This window comes from Pelodiscus sinensis, chromosome 4 (assembly GCF_052426305.1).
Source record: "Pelodiscus sinensis isolate ZL-2025 chromosome 4, ASM5242630v1, whole genome shotgun sequence".
Classification (NCBI taxonomy): domain Eukaryota; kingdom Metazoa; phylum Chordata; order Testudines; family Trionychidae; genus Pelodiscus; species Pelodiscus sinensis.
The window spans coordinates 42,187,134-42,210,000 of record NC_143055.1 but is presented as its reverse complement, the minus strand read 5'-3'; the positions used below and the strand labels follow the sequence as shown (position 1 = coordinate 42,210,000).

Sequence of the window (22,867 nt, the reverse complement as noted above, 5' to 3'; positions counted from 1 at the left end):
TGTTTAATTTCTCAAATGCCCAGATCCTATAATAACAAAGCAAACATTTTTGACTCGTGAAATCAACATTTTGGGAGTTGACGCTCTGCCATGTCTATATTGCAAAACATTTACAATAGCACGAACCTGAGTTTCAATGATCACAACAGTGTGGTAGGAGTCTCAGTTCTCCTCCCTCCATACAGTCTAAAATTGATCAGATGAAGCCCTGGTGCAGCAAAACACTTTAAGTATATGCTTAACCTATTGAAGTGACTGGAAATACTGTACTAACTAACTTAACATACAGCATATGCTTTGTTGGATTGTGGTTGATGTGAATTACTCACCTTTTAAGTTTAACCCTCTACCTCCCCCACCAAATATACAAATATGTACTTGTATAGTGAGGTTCCTATCAAATTCATGGTCCATTTTGGTCAGTTTCAGTAATATTTTAAAAATAATAAATTTATTGGTTTTCAGCTATTTAAATCGTACATTTCACAACGTTATAAGTGTAGGGATCCTGACCTGAGAAATAATTGTGCGTGTGTGTGTGTGTGTGTGCGTGCGCGCGTGTGTGGAGTGGGGGGCACAAGGTTTTTGTAGGGCTGGTTGCAGTACTCCTACCCTTACTCCTGCACTGCTGCTGGTGAAAGCACCATCTTCAGAGCTGGGGAGTGGCAGCTGCTGGCAAGCCCAATTCTGAAAGCAGAGCCACTGCTGCCAGCAGCATCACTGAAGTAAGGATGACATGGTACGGTATTGCTACTGCAGAGCTGGGGCCCGAGTAGCCATCACTCTCCAGCTTCCCAGCTCTGAAGACAGCACCGCATATGTAAGGGTGGCATAGTACAGTATTGTCACCTTACGTCTGTGCTGCTATGCTGGCGGGGCACCGCCTTCAGAACTGGATGCTAACAGCCAGCGCTTTCTGGCCACTCAGCTGTGAAGGCCAAACAGAGGTAAGAGTGGCAATAAGTTGACCCCTTAAAATCACTTTGTGACCTCACTGCGACTCCAATTTCAGAAACACTGGTCTCTGCCATGAAATCAGGAGAAGGTGGTATAAAAGCACACAAAAGACCAGATTTCGTAGGAAGAGACCACATTTCACATCTGTGATCTGTTGTTATGACTGTGAATTTGAGGGGCCTACAATACAGGTTGGACCTCACTGGTGCAGTAGGCTCAGGACCTGAGCGGTCCTGGATGAGGGAATTTGCCAGATCAGGGAAGGTCCCCTGCCACCAGCCTCCTCAGGCTGCCGCCCCTCCCAGATGCTGGCTCCTTAGGGTCTGCTGCCGGCCGGGTGACACAGCTGCCCCGGCCCTGCTACCATAGTTGTTCCTCCAGCCCCCCTGCTGGCATGGCAGTATGCAACCCTGGCCTCACTACCAGCTGGCATGCTGCCCAAATTGGGCTGCCAACCTGCCGCGGCCCCAGATGGGTTGACGCCGTCCTGGCTCTGCTGCCGCAGTCTCAGATAGGCTTCCCCTGCTGTGCTGCGCACAGCCTCACTTCCAGGCCAGCATGTACAGGCTACTCCTGCCCCACTACCATGACCCTGCCACCACCGCCCTGGCCCTGCTATCATCAGTCTCGCCTTGCATGGGGCTCTCAGCTACTAGCCCTCCAACCCCAGGGCGCACTCGTTCAGCAACATCCATGGTCATGTCAGACCATGGATGTTGCTGGATAAGAGAGTCCTGGTTTAGGGAGGTGCAACCTGTAGTATATTTTTGGAGAGCCCATAGTATTTATATATTTAACTAAAACCTTGTCTTCACTTTACACTTGTCCAAACTCCCTCTTTGAATCTCCACCAGGAACCTGGAAACTTATCAAATGCCTCGAGGATCTCCATAATACTGCATGTATCTAGTAAAGATATTCTTGTTTCTGATATATGTGTGCTCCAGTCTGAATGAAAGCTGCATTAAAATGCCTCTTCCAATCATTTACAGACAGGTGGATATGTTCCTAGAATGATAGAATATGAATTAGAAAATGCAGATCCTTTTAAGAGTGAGTGTGTGTGTGTGTGTGTGTGTGTGTGTGTGTGTGTGTGACTGAGAGAAGTAGATTACTCTGTGGGAGGCAGGATCATCAAAGCTCATTCCAGCTCAAGCTCATTCCATGAAATGGGCAAAATATGTGGGCATGCACTATAAAGTTTGTCATATATACTCATTTCTTATTAATTACAACAGAATGCTTGTACTAGGACAGAGAGTAGTGTACAGCCATTATATATTCCTTCATTTGTAGGCATTGCTCCTGCCCAGGGTTCTGTTTGCTTGTGTGGGGTTCCCTGTATGAGGCCTCAGTTAAGTTGGTGGCATGCGATATGGGCTCAGGAGTGCCATACAGGATTGGGTCCTTGCTAATGTCATTCTGGAATTCAGTAGCAGTAAGAAAAATATCAATACAGAACACTTCCATATCATTGTTATTCCTTCCCTATTTTTAGGCTGTTTTTGCATGTCATTCTTTGTTTTATGTATGTATTTGCAGTTATGTAAATCAGGCCCACAGTTCCACCTCTAAATTGTTGGGAAACGAAGCTTTCGTAATCCCATCATTAGATTTAAGTGTTACTGGTCAATTTGTACCCATTAGGGCAGTTGTCAGTCATGTACATCTCTTTTAGAGCTGCCATTTCAGACTGTCTGCAGAATCAGGATGAGAATCCTGCATCAGGTTGGCGTTGGTTTGCGCTCATTCCGTATTTGCAAAGTTTCCTATGAAACCAAAAAAATTACTCTGCCTTCCCCACTCCCTTATGCCCCCTTTCCCCAAAAAAGAACCTGAGTTTGACAGAATTAGATTATATGATGGAGCTAAACAAATAATTCTAGTTATCAAATATCCAGCCCAGTCAAAAATACTACCTATGGAGTTTGAGGAAAACCTGGGAACTCTTGAGTAATTACCTTGCTCTGTTCCCTTAGGCAATTCACTTTTAACCTGTCTTGAATATTACACTTTCATCTTTCCTTCCAAAGCTTAATGTTTGTACAGTGCTTTGAACTTTTAAAGCACGTTATTACTTCTAAATATTATTACTCAAAATGCAAAGGGAACATGTGTAGCTAGATATCTGTTAGGGCGTATCAGGTTCTGTGAAGTAAATAGGTTTATGAAGACTTTCAGAGTGATGCCATATCCTGTTTGAATGACTTATTATGCAGAAGTGAGGTTGCCCTTGAACTTGCATCTGGTTTTGTCAGTTTAGGAAGTTTTTTTTTTCTGGTGTTTCTGTCATCTTTAATTCTACTATATTTGATATAGATGAATTTGCTCATTGTTAATTAGGAAATAGGTCCTGTGAAATTCTCATTCATTTCTATTCTGCTCTAGAATTAACAGAATTGTTATCCTCCATGTCATTGCTTGTTTGATGTAGGAATCCAGTCTGTGTCCTAAGAATTAACACACACTGCAGAGCATTACAATTCCACCTGACAGCTTCCTGACATTGCATTGAGAGAACACAGATTTTAGCTAGCAAATACAGAAGCTATGTCTTGTTTTAATGAAATATGTTTAACCCTAAGGTGCCTTTTTAATTAGTGTAAACTGTTTTCATTTGCTGACAAAGTTTGGCATTAAAGATTAGCAGCAAATATAATAGTTTTTCTTACTTTATATATACATTGAATTTATATACATTGACTAGAAATGGAGAAAAACAACTCCCCAAGGGTATGTCTACACTAACACCCTAGTTCGAACTAGGGTGGTAATGTAGGCAACCGGAGTTGCAAATGAAGCCCGGGATTTGAATTTCCTGGGCTTCATTTGCATAAAGCCGGGCGCCGCCATTTTTAAATGTCCGCTAGTGCGGACTCCGTGCCGCGCGGCTACATGCGGCACGGACTAGGTAGTTCGGACTAGGCTTCCTAGTCTGAACTACCGTTACTCCTCTTTTCACCGTTTCACGAGGAGTAACGGTAGTTCGGACTAGGTAGCCTAGTCCGAACTACCTAGTCCATGCCGCGTGTAGCCGCGCGGCACGGAGTCCGCACTAGCAGACATTTAAAAATGGCGGCGCCCGGCTTTATGCAAATGAAGACTGAGAAATTTAAATCCCGGGCTTCATTTGCAACTCTGGTTGCCTACATTACCACCCTAGTTCGAACTATGGTGGTAGTGTAGACATACCCCAATAGAGAAGAGATTATATAGATCAGAGTTTTTGGCAAGCTCGGGATGTGAATGTTTAACTGGTTAACCGGTAAGCACCACCCAGTCCCACCTTAGTTGGTTAACCAGTTAAACAATATGTTTAGTCGGTTAACCAATTAAGCAGGATTTTACATCCCTACTGCACATAGGTGGCTGGCAATGTAGGCAATGGAAGGCATTGCCCTCCCAAAATTGCCTCACTGCCCAACTGCCCAAGAGGGGCTGGGGCTGTGCTGTGCAGCAGCCTGGATTCCTCGCAGCTGGGGAAGGTTGGGGCTGTGCCATGTGGCTTCCCAGCGGCTGGAAAAGGCTGGGGCAGGTTGGGGCCTTTCAGTGTGGCAACCTGGCTCTCTGCCAGCCGGGGAAAGCTGGAGCTGTGCCATGTGGCAGCCTGGATCCCTAGCGGCTGGGAAGCCTGGAGCCACGCAGTGTGGTAGCTCTGTCCCTCAGCTGGGGTTGGGTGGTGCTTGAGTGGGTGGAAAGGTCATGAAAGGTCATGGTCTTGGGAAAGGGGTGGGGCTTTGTCTGCCTTCCCCAGCTGGGACTTCTCTCTCAGCTGATGCTGTTGCAAGCATATCCATTACTAAATGTGAGGTGATTAAGTTGCCTCACTCTGAACTTTTGCTTAAACCACAATATATGGGGGATCAGTTTCTGTTTTTTAAACAAAGGGATTTTTAAAGAATTAATTCATAAGTTCATTTGTCTAATACCCTAAGAAGTAGCATCAGAAAACGTAGTAGTGTTTAAGACTTTGTTGTGTAACAAGAGAGAGCATGCAAAAGCTGACATTCAAGTGAACCTGCAGATACTTTTGTTCTTCATGGCATCATCTAGAAGTGGTAACCAACCTCAGTTTATATTAAAAAAAAAAAAAGGGGGGGGGAGGAGAATCCAGTGAACTACAGACCACTTAGCCTCACCTCACTCCCTGGAAAAATCATGGAGTAGGTCTTGGAGGAGGGGAAGATGATCAAGAACAGTCAACATGGATTCACTAAGAGCAAGTCATGCCTGACTAATTGCATTCTGTGGATATGGGAAAAGTAGTGGACCTACTGTGACTCTCTACTTTGACTTTAGCAAAGCTTTTGATACGGTCTCCCCCAGTATTCTTGCCAGCAAGTTTAAGTAGTATGGCCTGGATGAATGGACTGTAAGGTGAACTGAAAGCTGGCTAGATTGTCAGGCTCAATGGGTGGTGATCAACAGCTCGATGTCTAGTTGGCAGCTGGTACCAAAGGGAGTGACCCAGAGATTGATCCTGGAACCAGTTTTGTTAACACCTTCATTAATCATATGGATGATGGGATGGATTGCACCCTCAGCTAGTTCACAGATTACACTAAGATGGAGGAAGAGGAACTGGACTGTATGGATAGGGTCCAGAGTGAACTAGACAAATTGGAGATTTGGGCCAAAAGAAATCTGATGAGGTTCAACAAGGGCAAGTGCAGAGTCCTGCACTTTTGATGGAAGAATCCCAAGCACTGCTACAGGCTGGGTAAGAACTGGCTAAGCAACAGCTCTTCAGAAAAGAACCTGTGGATTACAGTAGATCTGTGGTTCTCTAAGTATGGTCTGTAGGCTACAAGTGGTCTGTGACCATCTTGCAGGTGGGCCACAGGCTCAGAGCTCACCTTTCCCCTTGCAGGCTTTCCAGCCCCATGGCCCTCCCTGCGAGGTTGGAGCACCGGCGCTGGCTTCTCGTTTGGGGGCGGGGAGGAGCCTCTCATGCTGGATCTGGCTTGCAGGGGAAGGAAATGGCTTCATGTGCTGTTGCTCCTCCTCCCCTTGGCTTGGGGAATGACAGCACAGGAAACTGTTTGCTTGGAGGCTTTCCTTGCTGTTCCCATTAGTTGGAATCATGGCCAATGGCAGCAGTGGGGGTTGGTGCCTTGGAGCAGCGGTGGGCACAGAGCCACGTAAGCGTGTCTTATCCCCCTCATGCCCAGAACCTGCATCCCCATCCCTCTCATGCGCACCCGTCCAACTAAGACCCCGCACACCCACCCTTCTCAGGCACCCTCCCTTCTGCCCAGACCCCCATCCCTAGCCTACTCCTCTGTCCAACCTTCCAGCCATACCTGACCCCCCCAGCATGTTTCTGCACCCCCACCCTCTTCTGCACCCATTTGTCATTATGGGTGGTTGGCTGGTGGTCCAAGAAAAGGTCTGTATTTAGCAGGGTGAGCTGCAGGCCAAAAAGTGTGAGAATCATTATAGTAGATTAAAAGCTGGATATGAGCGAACAGTGTGCCCTTGATGCTGAGAAGACACATATTGGGCTGCACTAGTATGAATATTGCCAGCAGATTGAGGGAAGTGATTATTCCCATCTCTTCGGCACTGGTGAAGTCATATCTGAAGTAGTGGGTCCAGTTTGGGGGTCCCCACTACAGAAAGGACGTGAACAAATTTGGAGAGAGTCAAGCAGAGGGCAACGAAAATGATTAATTGTATGGGGGATATGACTAGACATAGGACAGTTTGGGGCAGCTGTCCCAGACCCCACGCTTTTGGGGCCACCATGGTGGCTGCCCCAACCAAACCTACAGAAAGGATCCACTGGATTACCTGGCCTGGCTCAGGGCATCAGTAGGGGTCTGCCTATAATGACTGAGTTCGCTGTGCTCAGCTTCTCCGTGGCAGCAGGAAGCACAGTACCCAGGGTGCTCTGCTTACTGACGCTGTGGAGAAGCGGGGTGCAGCGATCCAGGAGAGGGTGGCGGAATGTAGTGGAGCAGGCTGCCAGGCCATTCTGGCTCCCTGCCTCCATGGTGAGGGGAGGAGGAGGATGATCCCTGCTGCCGCTATGCTAGGCTCCTGGTAATCCTGGGAGGAGTAAGGGGCAGAGAAGGAGCAGGAGCAGGGCCTGCGGTGGGGGGAGGGATCTCCACACTCTGTGCCTGAGGCACTGGGTGGGGGTTTCCCCTGGCCCTGTGACCTTCTTGGAATGGCCCTGCATTTGACTTATTAGCAGAGGCTAAGCTTATATAGACTGCAGAAAAGAAGAGGGAGGGAGATTTATTTTAAATTCTTAGACTTGCCACTTGATTTAAAATGATTCCTTCTGACATTTTTGGAACCCACTCAAATCACTTACAATTTCAACTGTGTATGTGTGTTGTTCTCCCAAATCATGACTACCTCCTAAGGACTCTTTCTCCATCTATCACGTGCTTAGCAATATCTTCCACTTAGAACTTTTAGGAAACTTTTTCTATTTGTCTGTTCAGTAAAAATACATTTATAAAACAAGGGCATATTTTTGTATCCTACTCTCTGAAACCATGCAGCCCTTTTTGTATTGTTCTGAAAGACAGAAAACCTGAGTGCTCCTGAATGTATTCAGGTGCTGCTCTGCTCCTATATGACGTAAGATGCAACTGCGTATGGTTTGACTGATTTGACACATGCCCTGTAAAGTAATACTTGCCATGTCTATGCAGGCTGAGTGCACTTTTATAAGACTGAGAGGAAACCAAATAATAGTCATGGGTCCAGACAAAAAGCAATTCTCATTAACTTAGAATGTCCTGTCTCTGGCTGTTCCACGTATCTCTGCTAGACACACCTGTTGTGTTTGCTTTTTCTTTTAGTTCCTGAAAATAAATTCGCTCAATGTCACATGGTTAAAATCTAAATGAAACACGATAAGCCTGTTTTGGCATAAACACTGGGTGCAGTTTTGTGCAGCAGTAGAAGGAACCTTTTAATCACTGTTATCAGTTGTTTCCATGTTTACCTTCCTGGTTTGTTTTAGCCCCTTTTTAGTTAGGTTGGTTTGGTTAGTTTTTAAAAATTGTATCTGTGGTCAAATGCAAAGCATCTGTTGTTCAAGTTATTCTGCTTTGTCTATGCAGGCTGTGCAACTATTACTCCACTTTTGCTGTGCTATTGCATTGTTTGGAATTTAGTCTTTAAGGAATTTATGCACCATGTAGGGCTCTTTTGTTGTATATGGTTACATGAAACCAACCAGTAGTCTTCCCCAGCAAAATAGTCTCCATCACTCTGAGGATTAAAAAGGAGTAGTGTTTGCTTTACTCAGTGAAACAAAACAGTGTTTAACCCTTACTCTCTGATGCCAAAGCATTATATATTAGCATTTTAGATAAACAGGACTGTAGGCAATATTGAATTTACATTGTTTGAACAAATGTATTGAATTTTAATACTCCAATACTAAATTCATAATTTAGGAACATGTGCTTATCTATCTATATTTTAGAAATGTCTGAGTCTGTTCAAGAACGCCTCCTAAACCATAAGAGCTAGGACCACCAAATGTGGTGTTCAGCTTCCTCTTACTAAAACTTAAAGCGAGGTCAGGGCTTGGTTGTGCCAGGACAGTGGGATGTGCCTGGAATTTGATTTTCTCATAAAATGGAAAGGGAAGGGTCTGGTAGAAGGGAGTTGTACTGTGGAATGACCACGGGGAAGCAAGTGCCCCAGTGGGAAGTCACTGGTCAACAGCAGCCTGCCCTGGGGAGGTTCTGCCAACCATTGCATAGCCCCCGCCATCCTGGGCTCAGAGAGTGCCAGTGCGCAGCCTGTTTGCCCCCTCTCTCCCCGATGCGCCTGGAGAGCACTGGCCTGGCGAGCCTGTATGCGCCCTCTGCCCTCAGGGTGGGTCTGGTGAGTGCTGGGAGGAGCCCTATGTGGCCTTGCCCCAGGGCTGGACCCAGGAAGTGCCATCTACAGGTGTGTGTGCTGCTCCGGGCTGGACTGGAGAGTGCCATTGGGAGACCTGTGCAGGCTGCCCCCCATCCTGGGTAGGACCTTGGTAATGCGGGTTAAGTCTTACAGTTAAAATTATTTTATTTTGAAATTAAAGGAAAGTATTCCCCCCCCCCTTCTCTAACACCAGCCTTTATTCTGCCCCTTGTGTAATCTTAATACTTCGTTCAAGGGTCTTCTCCTCTGCCACTTGAATGATCTGAAACCATTTCTCTGTCCGTTCATCAGCTTTCCATCTCCGTTCAAATTTCAGCTGAAAACCTCTGAAAATCTCCATGGGTCTTGACCTTTCTGTCTTATTCACGTTGCTATTATTATTTCACATGTATGGCATATCACACTCTAACTATATTATGCAACCCTCTGCAAAAAGCAGTTTGGGATGAATTTTGTATGAGATGCTTTTTAAAAGACTCTTGGATGTTGATGGTAAATCTCTGGTTGACTTCACTGAGAGCAAAATCAAATTCTTTAAAGTTCTGTTGTAAAATTATGAAAGGAAAAACTCACATGGAACTATAGCTGAATTTAAAATCATGACATATTGTTCTGAGAGAAACTCTGGTAGCCAGAAATACTTTTTGCAGTTGCAATACTATGTACCTCTTAACTAGATACCACAGTGTTAGGGTTAAGTAAATACCTACATTATTAAAGATGTCTTAATTTTGGGGGAAGAAGGATAACTGTATTGGTTTTTCTTTTTAAACTTTTTGCATAATAAATGCTCATCTTATTTCATTAGTTTTAATCAGCTTAATAGATATCTACAGTGAAACTAATTTTAAAGTTATAGGTTGCAACTCCAGAGCTCTCTGGTCCGGTAACCTCTGTGATCTGGGAGGACCATGGTTATTTCTGGACCACGGAGCCCAGGTATAGGGAGGTCTGGACGAGGGGCAGGATTGTGTGTGTGTGTGGGTGGGGGGGGGGGGGAATGGGTGGTACAGTGGGAAGTTCTGGCCCCAGTGTGGAGGGGGCTGGCTCTAGCCCTGGCTGTAGCTGCAAAGTTCCTTCTGTAGCCACGGAGCTCCTGGCTATGGTTGTGGAGCTCTGGCCCTGGCAACCGAGTCAGCAGCAGCTAGAGAGTTCTGGAGGGCCAGGCTGGTAGGTAGGGGATGGGGCAGCTGGTAGGTAGGGGATGGGGCAGCAGTTCAGCACGGGCCATGAAGGGAGGGACTTACCCTGGTCTGGCGAATCCCCTCGTTCAGGACCAGTCAGGCCCAGAGGGTGCTGGAAAAGGGAGGTCCAACTTGTGTTTATACAAAACCAGTTCATAAGTTCTTGAATTCTGTTGCTTTCTGGATATTAACATTCAGGCACAATAGAAAATAGATAAATGTGGAACCAAGATGTTGTTACTGTTTTTTTTCCCACAAGTTTATAGGCAATCTGGTATTTCTCATGGGTCTAGCTGCTGAAACAGGAGAACTTTGCTTGATGATGCATCTGAGCAGTCACAAAAAGGGAACTGGCCATTTCCCGGGGATTCATGGCAGGCTTGGTAAGAGAAGATGCTTGATTGACAGTCTGAGGCTGTTAACCCAAGATGGTCATAAATCTCCAAGAAAAGCCCTGCGCTCAGGATAGTATCTGTATGGCTTGCACCCCCATCTGTCAACTGTGTGGGTATAAGTACCTGTTTTGCTCACCTGGACACAGAGGGCAGGGAGAAGTCCCACTGAGACTCAGCCCCGTAAGAATGTAGACAAACCCCAAATGCACGGGTTTCTGGGGAGTGATACCTTTTCAGTCAATATGTGCCAGAGATTTCTGGAGAATTATTTTTACCTTCCTGCTAGCCAGTCAGGCAGCTTAAGATAGCTCTCTCCTTTCCATTCATGTTGTAATTCATTGTCACTTGCACAGTCCCTGCTATGTAACTGTCATCAGTGATAATTACTGGGCCCCATCGGTAAAATAAAGACAATAGTATTTGGCGATAAGGAAATAGGAAGGAAGATCAGTGTAGATGGGTTTGAACTAGAGTATGTAGAGAAGTTCATGTATTTGGGGAGCAACATGATGTATGATCTAGACTGTAAGAAGGAAATAGCGACTAGAATAGTGAAAGCAAGAGTGAGTTTGAAGGAGATGGATAAGATCTGGAAAAGTAAAGCGATTAGCTTAGGAATGAAGCGGAGCATCTTAAAAATGTGTGTGTTTAGCAGCATGTTGTATGGATGTGAGACATGGGTGATAATGAAAGATTCAAAGAGAAGGATATTGGCATTTGAGAGGAGTTGAGATCCCGAGACTAGGATGAATGCAGAAGGTCACCAATGAGGAATTATATAGGAAGATACAACTGAAAGAGAACCTACTGAAGAAGGCTATCCAATGGAAGTTACAGCTATTCAGGCATATCTGCAGAATGAACAACGAGCAAAAAGTTAAAACCCCGGTATTCAGCATAATAGATGGTCCGAATAGGAGAGGCAGACCCCACGCAGAGTGGGTAGATGATATAATAGATTGGTGCGGAGCTAGTCTACAGAAACTAAGCCACCCTGCACTGGACAGAGAAAGATGGAAGGAAATAGTGAGGGAGGCATCGGACACCAATGGGCGTTGAGCCCATGGTTGATGATGATGATGATGATTCAGCCAGGCAGCCCCGGGGGGGGGGGGGGGGGGAGGAGGGGGGAGAGGAGGAGGATAGGAGAAGTGCATGCCTTTGCCCTATAGGGGAATTTGTTAGCAAAACTACCGTATCCCAGGAGACCATCTTTGGTTACAGCCGTCTTGTGGCCTACTGAGATGGAGGACTGCTCATGTGGCCCACTCACTAGTCTAAGTTGTCCATCACTGCATTACACTGACAGCATTAATCAATGTACTTCACTGAAAGTTACAGAAAATCAAAGGACTTGGGTTAACAGGTATGGTCCTAACACTGCATCCTGCAGTTTAAAGTGGATATTGTAGAGTAATATTATGGGATGTAATTAGTTGAATGTGACAGATCTGATACAATACTTGGAACAGTTATCATTATGCATAATAATGGTATAAAGTATTACAATAAGCTCAAAAATCAGCTCTGTGTTTGTACAGCACCTAGCATGCTGAGCTCCCAGTTTCAGCAGAACTGTTGGGGAGATACTGCAATATTGTTACTTATACAGGCAGTCCCCGGGTTACATGGATCCGACTTACATCGGATCCCTACTTAGAAACGGGGTGAGGCAACCCCGCACTAGCTGCTTCCCCCCAGCAGGGGGGACCAGGGAGACGCGGAGCGGCTTTTCTCAGCAGACACCTCAGCTTGAGAATAAAGGCCTGAGGGAAGTGAGGTGTGGGAGAATACAACTGAGCTCTGGAGAAATGTTTGGCTAGAGTTTCCCCTACAATATGTACCAGTTCCGACTTACATACAAATTCAACTTAAGAACAAACCTACAGTCCCTATCTTGTACGTAACCCGGGGACTGCCTGTACTTGTTTATTACTCTACTAGGCATATAGCTGCCTCTTTAAGCACCTACATATCTTTAAGAAGCTAGTCCAAGTTCCCATTGAAACAACTGGTTTAGGCCCCACTGAAAAACCCTAATCTTGCTTTTAGAATGCTGGTATTTTCCTGCCAAAACAAAGCTTATAAAGATGGAGCATCTACAGTCTGTTGAGCAATGATAAAAATGGGAGCTAAGAATGCATGGCTGAAGACTTTTTTGGGAATGGAAACACCACATCCCTCAAAGTTTTTCTGAAGCTCTCTATACATGGGCAGAGTGGGGGCTATTTTCCCAACCAAGTTAGTTCAACTGAATTAGTGCAACTTGACCAAACTTCCTTCCCAGAGCCCTCACCCCCAAAACTCATGTACATACAGGTGAGCATCTTTAAGATCACTTGACATTTAAAGTGGGATTCCTAGCCTACCTCCTGACTGACTTAAACCATGTTAAAGGTGTTAATTGTGCCCATAGAGGTAGGTGTGTGTGTGTCTGCATTTGAGTTAAATGAACAGAAAAAGCACGTCTTTTGCTGCATGGACAGGGCCCTACGTAGTAAAAAGGAAACACTGGTGCAGTTGGAAGTGAAATTCTACTGTGTTTATGTACTTTGTGTATGTTGGCTCTTATTATAGAAAGCAGAAACCATACATCCATTCTCTCTCTATTTCTATCATCAGGGCTCGCCAAGCGGCGGCGAGCCCTGCTTGCCAGCCGTGCGGTTCAGCACGCTGCGCATGCGCAGACTGCATTGCGTGGCTGTGCCAGCTTGTAATCTACTCGCCACCGGTGAGTAGATTACACTAATTGTCGAGCCTTGTCTATCGTTGCCTTTGTGCTGACTGCTTAGTGGCATTTTAAACAAAACAAAAGCCTAATTGAACATCTGTAAACTCAATCATGTGCACCATATCCCATACTCAAGGCAACTGGTTATGCATTTAGAGCAGATTTTTATCTGGAAATTGAAATAACTAGTGGCCTGTGTTTTGGCAATATGTTTTCCTCATGAAATTTAACTTAAAACGGTCTCAAAATGCCTTGATGATAGACATTTGGAAAAGATTATCATCTGATGGGTCAAGGTGTATGAGCCACTGAAGAATGAGATTGGTTTAAATTTCTCAGTGGCGCAGGAAATGGCTTTCCCCCGTAACCTTTATTTTAATTTTATTTATTTAATCCTATGAGACTGAAGTAGATCAAGCATCTGTTTGAGTCTGAGAGCTTGTCTGCATGCAAAAGCCACACTTCCAAACCAGAGGCAAAGTAAATCAGCGTAAGCAAAGTTTAAACTAATGCAGATTAGTCATGCACAGATTAGCCCTGGTTTAACTAAATCAGTGCAACATCACATCTTTAGTTAAACTGGTGCAACTGTGTGTAGAGACCAGGCCTGAGAGACAGTGAAAGGATGGATCTTTCTAGAGACAAGTTTCCCAAAAGCAGCAGAGCCATTCAGGCATCTGTTAGTACTTGGGAGGAGAGGAATATGTCCCACTGCTCTAGGTGTTCTCTCTGGGGAGATTATTGAACCATCATAGAACTCCATTGATTTTTCTGGGGCTCTGCCTAGATGCAGGCATCCATTGGGACCTAAGCATTGGTCAGACTGGCAGAAGTTGCACCACTAAAGTTAAATCATTTAAATGAGCACAATTCTGCTTTTGAGAGACCCATTTGTTTTGCTTAGTTTTAGGCCTTCTTTACAATCATGAAGCAAAAGAGGGCAATTTGCTTTTCCTTTTCAGGTTTCACTTAGTTAAACTAAAGGGCTTCAATTTGTGCGCAAACTTGAATGTAGACAATGTCGGGAATGTAAATTCTGATCTTCCCTGGGTTTCCAGAAGGACCTCCTAGATTTCTCTAAGCATGTATATTATAAACTCTGATATCTTAATTGAAAGGGCTGTAGTGTTGAGTATTTATCATAGTCTTCCTTTCTTTAAAATGTATGTTAATCATTTACGTTAAATAGGTGTTAAAATAGAGTTTTAAATGGTCTGATTAAAAATTCAGCCAGCAAGGAGACCTGTGAGGGGTATGGGGCTTTGGAGAAGGGGCGGGGCTGGGGAGGTTTGCCTCTCCCAGCCTTACCTTCATCCACTGCTCATGATTGTGTTGTGGCCACACTTTCAGTTTGAAGGACTGCTGCAGCTGTGCTTTAAAGTGTAGACGACTCCTAAAATAAAACTCAAGCAGGGAAAAAAATTGAAAAATCATGAATTATAAATCATGAAGCCCAATTTGTTTTTCCTTTGAAAATCAGTTTTAATTCCGTATTCAAGTGATCTACAGGGCCTTGTGTAGGTTGGGATGAACTTCATTCCGAATTACTGTGTTCTCCCATGACATTGAGGTTGACAAAGGACCAATGTTAGGCCCTGTTCCTTCACTGAGATATGACTTTGCAGGCAGAGGAGTCAGTTCTAGCTGATCTTAGTGCACCTTTGGGGTCTTAGGCCTGCTCTACATTTCACTTCCGGCTCCCCCCCCCCCCCAATCGATCTAAGATACACAACATTCGCTATGTGAATAGCATAGCTAAAGTCAACATACTTAGACCTACATACCCCCATGTCTTCTATTCAGTAAAATTGACAGTTCTCCCGTCAACTCCATCTACTTCCTCATCCTGGTGGAGTACCAGAGTGGATGGGAGAGTACTCTAAAGTCTATTTATCTAAGGAGACCTGATAAAGAACTACTGGTGGATTGATTGCTGCATTGATTGACTAGGTAGTGGAGACAAGCCCTTAGGCTGCGTCTACACTGGCATGATTTTCCGGAAATGCTTTTAACGGAAAAGTTTTCCTTTAAAAGCATTTTCGGAAAAGCGCGTCTAGATTGGCAGGACGCTTTTCCGCAAAAGCACTTTTTGCGGAAAAGCGTCCGTGGCCAGTCTAGACGCGTTTTTCTGCAAAAAAGCCCCGATCACCATTTTCGCGATCGGGGCTTTTTTGCAGAAAACAAATCTCTGCTGTCTACACTGGCCCTTTTGCACAAAAGTTTTTCGGAAAAAGACTTTTGCCTGAACGGGAGCAGCATAGTATTTCCGCAAAAGCACTGACAATCTTACGTGAGATCGTCAGTGCTTTTGCGGAAATTCAAGCGGCCAGTGTAGATAGCTGGCAAGCTTTTCCGCAAAAGCAGATGATTTTGCGGAAAAACTTCCCAGTCTAGACACAGCCTTAATGTTTTAGATTTCTTGACACCAGCTCACGATGACTCTGAGTAGAAATTCTCCAATAATATGCAAACTAAAGAGAATCACATATGCTAGATATGCTTAAAGGATATGAGTAGAAAATGGCGGTTCTGCTTTATGGAGGATTTTGTGATTTCAGAATTTTATTTTGTTCTGAAGGAATTAAAGCTAAAATGTTTGAAATTCTCAGCCCAGTGGAATTACTGTTATCCATCCAGCTTTACTGGGAGCTTGGGGAAATTGCATTGTAGGCTGCCACAGAACAGGGCATCCTGGAAGCCCTGAATCAAAGGCAGCCTGCTAAGGAACCTGGGAGCTGGGACTCGCAGGGTTTCTGGGTGCCAAAGAGCTGGATGCCCCAAAATCTGGGCTTGTAGATTCTCAGCTCCCTATGAGACCACCAAGTGGGCAGCCAAGGATCCAGGCAGGTAGGTTTCTGAGGAAATTTCATCAAAATAGATCCAGTTGTGTGGAACATTTCAATGTTGATGAATTGACAAAGTTTCATCAAAGATGTTCTGACCAGTGTCCTTACAGGATGGCTAGCTAGGTTGTACTCCACACTAGGGATGTGAGCATATAGCCATGTAAATGATTAACGGATAAGCTAGGCTTATTGGTTAACATTCATGGTTACACATAGGTTCCCATCTCGCTCCTGGGGAGCTAGCTGCCACCCTCTATCAGAGGCAGCAGCGTGGGGGCAGAAGCAGGCTCCCTGGGAATGGGGCTGCTGATGGGACCTAGGGCATGCAGGGGAGCTAGGTTAAAAGCTGGCTCCTGGGGAGCTGCCAGCTACCGCACCCTGCTGCATCAGAGGCAGCAGCGTGGGGTGGCAGCAGGCTCCCCGGGAGCGGCTTACACTGGTTTCCAAGGAGTTTTGCCAGCATTTACATATGTACACAATTACACATGTTTTTAACATCCCTACTCAATACCCCCTTAATCCTCTAGTGAAGTGCGGGGAGAAAAAAAAGGGGCTGATGAGGTGGAAACAGTTTTGACAGTTAGAAAGGAGAATGAATCTTGTCATTTTCCTTTTTTTGTGTTCACAGTGGATGAGCAGCCCTGCCAGATTGTAAGGGCTGGTTGTGAGGTTGACATGGATGTTTATTTTTCTGGCTTTCTGCTGTAACAAAACTTTGTAATGTCACAAGTGATATTTTATGAAGCAGGTTTAACTATTGGATTTCCATATATTCCTTCTTTATATCAGGGAGCTCTTAAAAATGCTGTAACTACCACATTGATTTGTTTGCCTCCATTATATATATATATATGTGTGTGTGTGTGTGTGTGTGTGTGTGTGTGTTTGTTTTCAGAAAACAAAAATATCAAAAGCAAACCGTTCCATTATTAGCAGAGCTGTTCTGACCCATTAGCTAGGTGGACACTTTGAAGCATGGTCCCCAGCATCTATAGAAACTATTACCTCATTCCACAACATCCTGGGCATATGTACCATTACTGTGCTACTCTGAGGACAACAGATTTTGAACACAGCTGAATGAGTGTCTAGTGCAGTGATTCCCAAACTTATTGGCATTACGCCCCCTTTTTGATTTTTGAGAAACTCTCATGTCCCCCCCCCCCCCATAGCAGCAAAACTTGTTGAGCAAAAAAGAAAGAAGGAACGGACGGGGGCTGAAAAACAAAAACAGCAGCAAAACTTAGCGGGGTGGGGGGAGGGCTGGGTTGCCTCGTGCTCCCCCCGGAATTTCTTCACACACCCCCAGTTTGGGAACCCATGGCCTAGAGCCAGGTGAGACTCAGAGGTTTTGACAAAATGGCCAAAGAAAGCATCAGAAACAATATTATTTTATATTTTTGAACCTGATGCCCTAGTCTACTTGCTCTTTGACCCTTAATTTGTATCTACACAGTAGAGGATTTTTGCAAATCAAAATCATTGTTTAATGTTTAACTTCTGACTTGTTTAAGAGATTACCTTAAACTCCAGCTTTTGTTATAGACTGCTGCAGAGGAGACTGAAAGTCATTTCTGGGAAAGAATTCTGCTACGTGCTCTGTGTACAGATCAACACAAAGCCCTGTTAGTCAATGTAAACTATTCTGAAAGGTCATTGTTTTTTTTTTTTTGTTTTTTTTAGGTGATTCACCTGTGCTCACAGTGAATGATTTGAGGAGCAGGTTTTATAGACCAGAAAGAAGTGTAGAACTTTGGAAGATTAGGTCAGGAAAATGGTATCGGCATAGAAGAAGGCAGCTCATAGGGCAGTTAGTTATGGGGGTTAGACAGAGGAAGGATGATTAGGAGGAAGGATGGTCTTATGGGTAAAGCACTAGTCCGAAGAGATTGGGGTTTAGTTCCTGGCTCTGTCCCAAACTTCCTTTGTAATCATATGCAAGTCACTTCAATGCTCCCTGTCTTCCTTCCTGATCTCCCACCTTTGCCTGTCTTGGCTATTTAGACTGTAAGCTTTCCGGGAAACAGAATGTTCCTTACTGTGTCGCTTCTACAGCACGCAGTATTTCCCTGAGCTTACATGGGTCCTACAGATGTTAACGTGGAACAAGCAAAAATAAGTAAGGAAAACATTGTAAATCTAAGGACAATTGTGTTGTCCTGTGTCATTGGCAAGTCCAGCTGAATGAGATCAGCCAGTCCTACACAAAGGAAAAAAATCCCAAATCCCAGCTCGTTAAAGTGAGTTTCTTTCTTTTCTTTTGGTAGGCAGAACTAGAAAGCACAGAGTCCCAGGCTAGAATGTACTTCTGATTTAAAAAAAATAAAAATGGTGGATTACATGAAAACATTCAAGAGACTTCATGGGAATGCCCCCCCCCCCCCCCAAAAGCTTCACTGGAATCAGTTACAGTCTTTAATTCCATATTTATAAGGGGATATTTATCAGTATTCTGAGCAAAGGGTCACATACACAACACAGACCTTTGACAAAGCATCTTTGATGGAAATGTTGGCCCTTTCCTGGGTTGTATGTGTTACTTTTTTTTGGAATAGCGATTGACTGCTGCTTATTGGAAGAAAATTGATGGTTTCAGTGAAGCTTTCTTGAATAGGCTTTTTCAGGCATTATGGTGCTATGTCCCATGTGTGTTTTGTTTTCTGCAGAGCTAGATGATAGCCTGCTCACAGGTATTTGTGCGCTCTCCTTCCGTGGGAGAAGAATAGGGGAGAAAAAAATCTGTATTTGCAGGAAGGTGGCAAGGGAGGTGAGAGAGAGCTTTGCAACAAGGACATTCCCAATACCTTTTTCTCAATCATTGGGAAGCCACTCTGAGTTCTTGCTCCTTGTGCCAGGTGGCAGGGGATGTGTGTGCCCATTGTTTCCATCTAAACCATGTGGGAGTTTTTCACATCAACTAATGCTAGCAAGGAAAGCTGAAAGCCCGAATACCAACAAAGTACAATTTCTGGAGGACAACGTTTCACAATCTCACACTGATGGATTGGTTGAACTGAAATGAAAAATTAACTCTGATGAAATCTTACTGAGTTAGGTTAGAGTTTTATGTTGACTGCAGAGCTGAGTTGTTCAACTGTCCAAATACTGTTCTGCCTGTTGGCTGAAAGAGGAATAATATTGCATGCTGTGAGAGTGAGAGATCAAACAAAGAGGAATTGAATTGGCCAGAAAGATCTGTTTTACTAAACAAAGAATTCTCAGTCTATGATTAACTTTATTTCATGCGAAGGCAGAACATATAAATCTAGGCTCCTTCATGGAACAGTACATAACAATACCAGCCCTGTAGCAGGGAGAGCATACCACTGCTGGATTATCTGCAGTAAACCTGCTTCAGAGAAGTTCAGTCAGGTTTTCTAACAAATACTTATTTATTGCCACCATTAGAAGTGCTGCAAATCAGACTCTCAGATAAGCTTCTGTGGGCTTGAGGTTCTCATCTCTCGTGCTGGCCATGTGAAATTCCATTTGTTTGTTGCAAATTTAGCACCAACGATACAGTGAGTGGAGCTAAGTGTCATGAGATTTATAGAATTAACCATCTACAGACTCCAAAATCCTGAGACTGCCATTAAGAGACTTAACAGGATTTTGAAAAAAAATCCTAGCTCTTTGAGAATAAATAGGATCTAGGGGAAAAATGAGTTTCTGTTTATTTCAAAAGGGACTTAGGTAGATAACAGAGAAGACATTTGCATGGCTTACAGCCTGGAAAAACTTTTGGGTGGGTTGTAAACAACAATCATATCTTTAAAGTTGGAATGTAAACAGAACAAAAAGTTCCTGGAATATAGTAGTAACTGCTTAGAGTTTGCATGAGGGTGAAGTTACATCCCTAGTTTGCTAATGCTGGTCTTAATGTTTCCTGCAAAGGAGACATAATATGGCACCCTCTCCCTTCCCAATATGTGTTGCTAACTTACTGCTCAAGCCAGAAAAGAACGCCCTATAATTTAGTAACTACCTTTCTCCTATTCCCATGGTGGCTACAGTGTATGACAAAAGGATGCACAGAGGGTATATTCTATGGGCAATATGCCTGAGAAGGAAATGAATAACAGGGATGGGCTGGAAACTAGGCTTGTCAATTAACACGCTTTAACGCCTGCGATTAATGCAGGGTAGAATTAATGCATTAAAAAAATTAACGTGCATTAATCGCAGGCGTTTCTCTGTGGCACTGCCCCTTTGAAACGTGGAGGTGTTTCAAAGGGGCAGCGCCGCACAGCTGATCCCGGGCTCTGAGCAGAAACGCCGGCAATTAATGCCCGTTAATTTTTTTAATACATTAATTCTGCCCTGCGTTAATCACAGGCGTTAACACATGTTAATTTGCAGTCCTAATAGAAATCAATATATGTGAAGATGTAGAATACATACAAAAATATTTAAATAGATAGTATTCTTATTATTGTGGAACAGCGCAATTAATCTTTTAAATCACCTGACAGTCCTACTGGAAACAGTAGACAAAAAGGACCTCTATACACAATGGGAAGATGTTTGGGGAAGATGAGCTGCCCTCTGACTTTAAACAACAACCACATCCAGCATAGTGTAGCAAAACCCAAACCCAGACTCCTCACAGCCCTATCCCACATCTTATTGATGGGGACTAGAAATCAGACTGGAAGGTGTCTATTTTAACATAAATATTTATTGCATTTTCTTACATTTGCCGGTATTTTATAGGATTACAAAGAAGAAGTCTGATTACGTAACACACAACTTGTTATAGTTTGTGTTGGGACTTGAGCAGAAACAGTGTTAGAGCTGAGATATCATTTCCTATTTGGATTCCTCAGGAAGATTCTTGTCTCTACTGAAATAGTAGGCTTGGAATAAATGGTGAGGAGAGGTATTGTTTAAGGAGTAGTGTGGCTATGTTGCTCTGTATTTAGAGGCAGTTGATTAGCTTTAGTATGAGTTGAGAGCAATGTTCATCACATGGGAGTTCTAGGCTGCTGAAATTTGTTTCTATAACTATTTAATCAATGGAAAGACTTAAAAAATAATGAGTAGTCCTGAGGCACCTTAGAGACTCACCAAAACATATAAAATCATAAGCTTTTGTGGCAATACCCACTTCATCAGATGAAATGGAGTGGAAATAACAGAAACCAAGATATTTTATTTATAGGACTACTAGTTGTTTTTACAGATACAGACTAATATGGCTACCCCTCTGAGAGAGACTTCAGAGGAAGCTGGAGGAAATCCTTAATGGTGAGGGTATTTTGCAATCTGTATGGGGAACTGCGTATATTCTAATTGGTTTGAAGTCATATGTTCTCACCCCGAGGATGTTTCAGAAGGATCAAAATGGAAACATAGAACATTCTTAATTGACATAATACACATAGATCTCTTCTTGCTGATATTTTTGCCTTGCTAGTAATTTTGTGCTAGTAACTTTATGTGGCCTAGGTAAGGAAGTGGCAGCTAGGCAAGATCCCGCAGGAAAAGACTTGGCATTTGCACATATTAGTTAGTCAAAATCCCCAATCCATTTCCTTATATTTTGTCTGTTAAAAAACAAAGGAATAAGATTATGTAGAATCTGTGATAATGTGTATCCTACTGTGCTACAGTACACAGTGTATCCTTACATGAAGATGCTTTCTTGTGCCATTATTTTACTTCCACTCCACTAATGTATTTGACCCTCTGTTTTTTTTAATACAGCATTTGAATAATTGTGTAAAGCATAGGGTAGTTGAATCTGCATCACTTCATAGAGCCTATGAACTTTCCCAATTGATTTTTTAAAGCAATTTCCCTGAAAGACATTCCATGGTGAGATGGTTAGGAGGATGATTGGTCACAATGACTTGGAGATCCTTTATTCTCACTCTCTACGTTGCAATGAGAGTCTTCATTTCTCAAGCCCATGGCAAATCTGTAGTGTTGATCAAAGTATTGAAAGCTATCCACATGTGTCTCAAGTATTGTAATTGTGGAATGGCTGTGAAATACAGTTGCATTTCCATTGTGCTGCTGAACTGTAATGTGCTTGATTTCTTATCTTAATTATATTTACAGTCTTTTTAATCTTACATTGGAACAATGCTTACAAGCTGTATAAGAGCATTTGTTCCTTTAAGAGACGACATATTTGGAGTCGAGCCAACTAATAAATCCATTTCTTTTCCAGAGAAGCATAGGCTCAGTCCACCAAAGTTACCTACAAGAATTTCACAGTTAAGTATGACATGTGGGACTGTTTTTGTAGTCCAGTAGTTCATGATGCTATATACTAGTGACTGTTGTGTTGGCATTTCTAGCACAACCCCTCTTTTCAAAGGTTTATATCTTGGCCGTGAAAAGAGGTTTCAGGAAGCTGTTTGGCATGGCAGATCCCCCCCACCCTCTGTTTAGGAGCAAGGGCTGTTTATTGGCAACACCTATTTGTTTTTTCATGATAAGAAATTGAGCTGAAATTTAAAAAGTGAGGTGTATTGAGGCAGTGATGCCTCGTGGACAGAGTACTGGCCCGGGATTCAGAATGCCTCAGTTCTAGTCCTGGCAGTGCTACTACTGGATGAACTTGGGTGAGTCACGTCACCTCTCTGTACTTTGGTTTGCCATCTGTAAAATGGGGATAATGATTCTCCCTTGTAACGCACTTTGAGATCTACTGGGGAAAAATGCTATGTAAGTGCTAGGTATTATTATTAAACTCTTAAGCCCTATCTCCATTAGATAACTGTGTATCCGTCTAATGTGGCTGATTGTAGTGATGCCAGTGACAAAGCTGACATGTTGCCTCAGTGTTATAGCACTTTTATTTAAGCACATTGCTAAACTGTTGGAATTGCACTCGCTATTTAACATTTA

At 43.6% G+C, this 22,867-nt stretch overlaps 1 protein-coding gene across 6 annotated transcripts in view; it reads right to left on the bottom strand.

Moving 5' to 3' along the window:
- The window catches only part of PGCKA1 (PDCD10 and GCKIII kinases associated 1), a 63,355-nt gene that overhangs the window by 29,710 nt on the left and 10,778 nt on the right, over nucleotides 1-22,867 (bottom strand). For 3 of the 6 annotated variants that reach the window (XM_075930594.2, XM_075930593.2, XM_075930596.2), the window contains exon 2: nucleotides 1-26. This exon is cut by the window's left edge and continues 57 nt beyond it. The exons of the other annotated variants lie outside the window; for them this stretch is intronic. The gene's annotated coding sequence lies outside the window, so the exon portion shown is untranslated. The remainder of the gene's footprint in view (nucleotides 27-22,867) is intronic. 6 annotated transcript variants of the gene reach the window in all.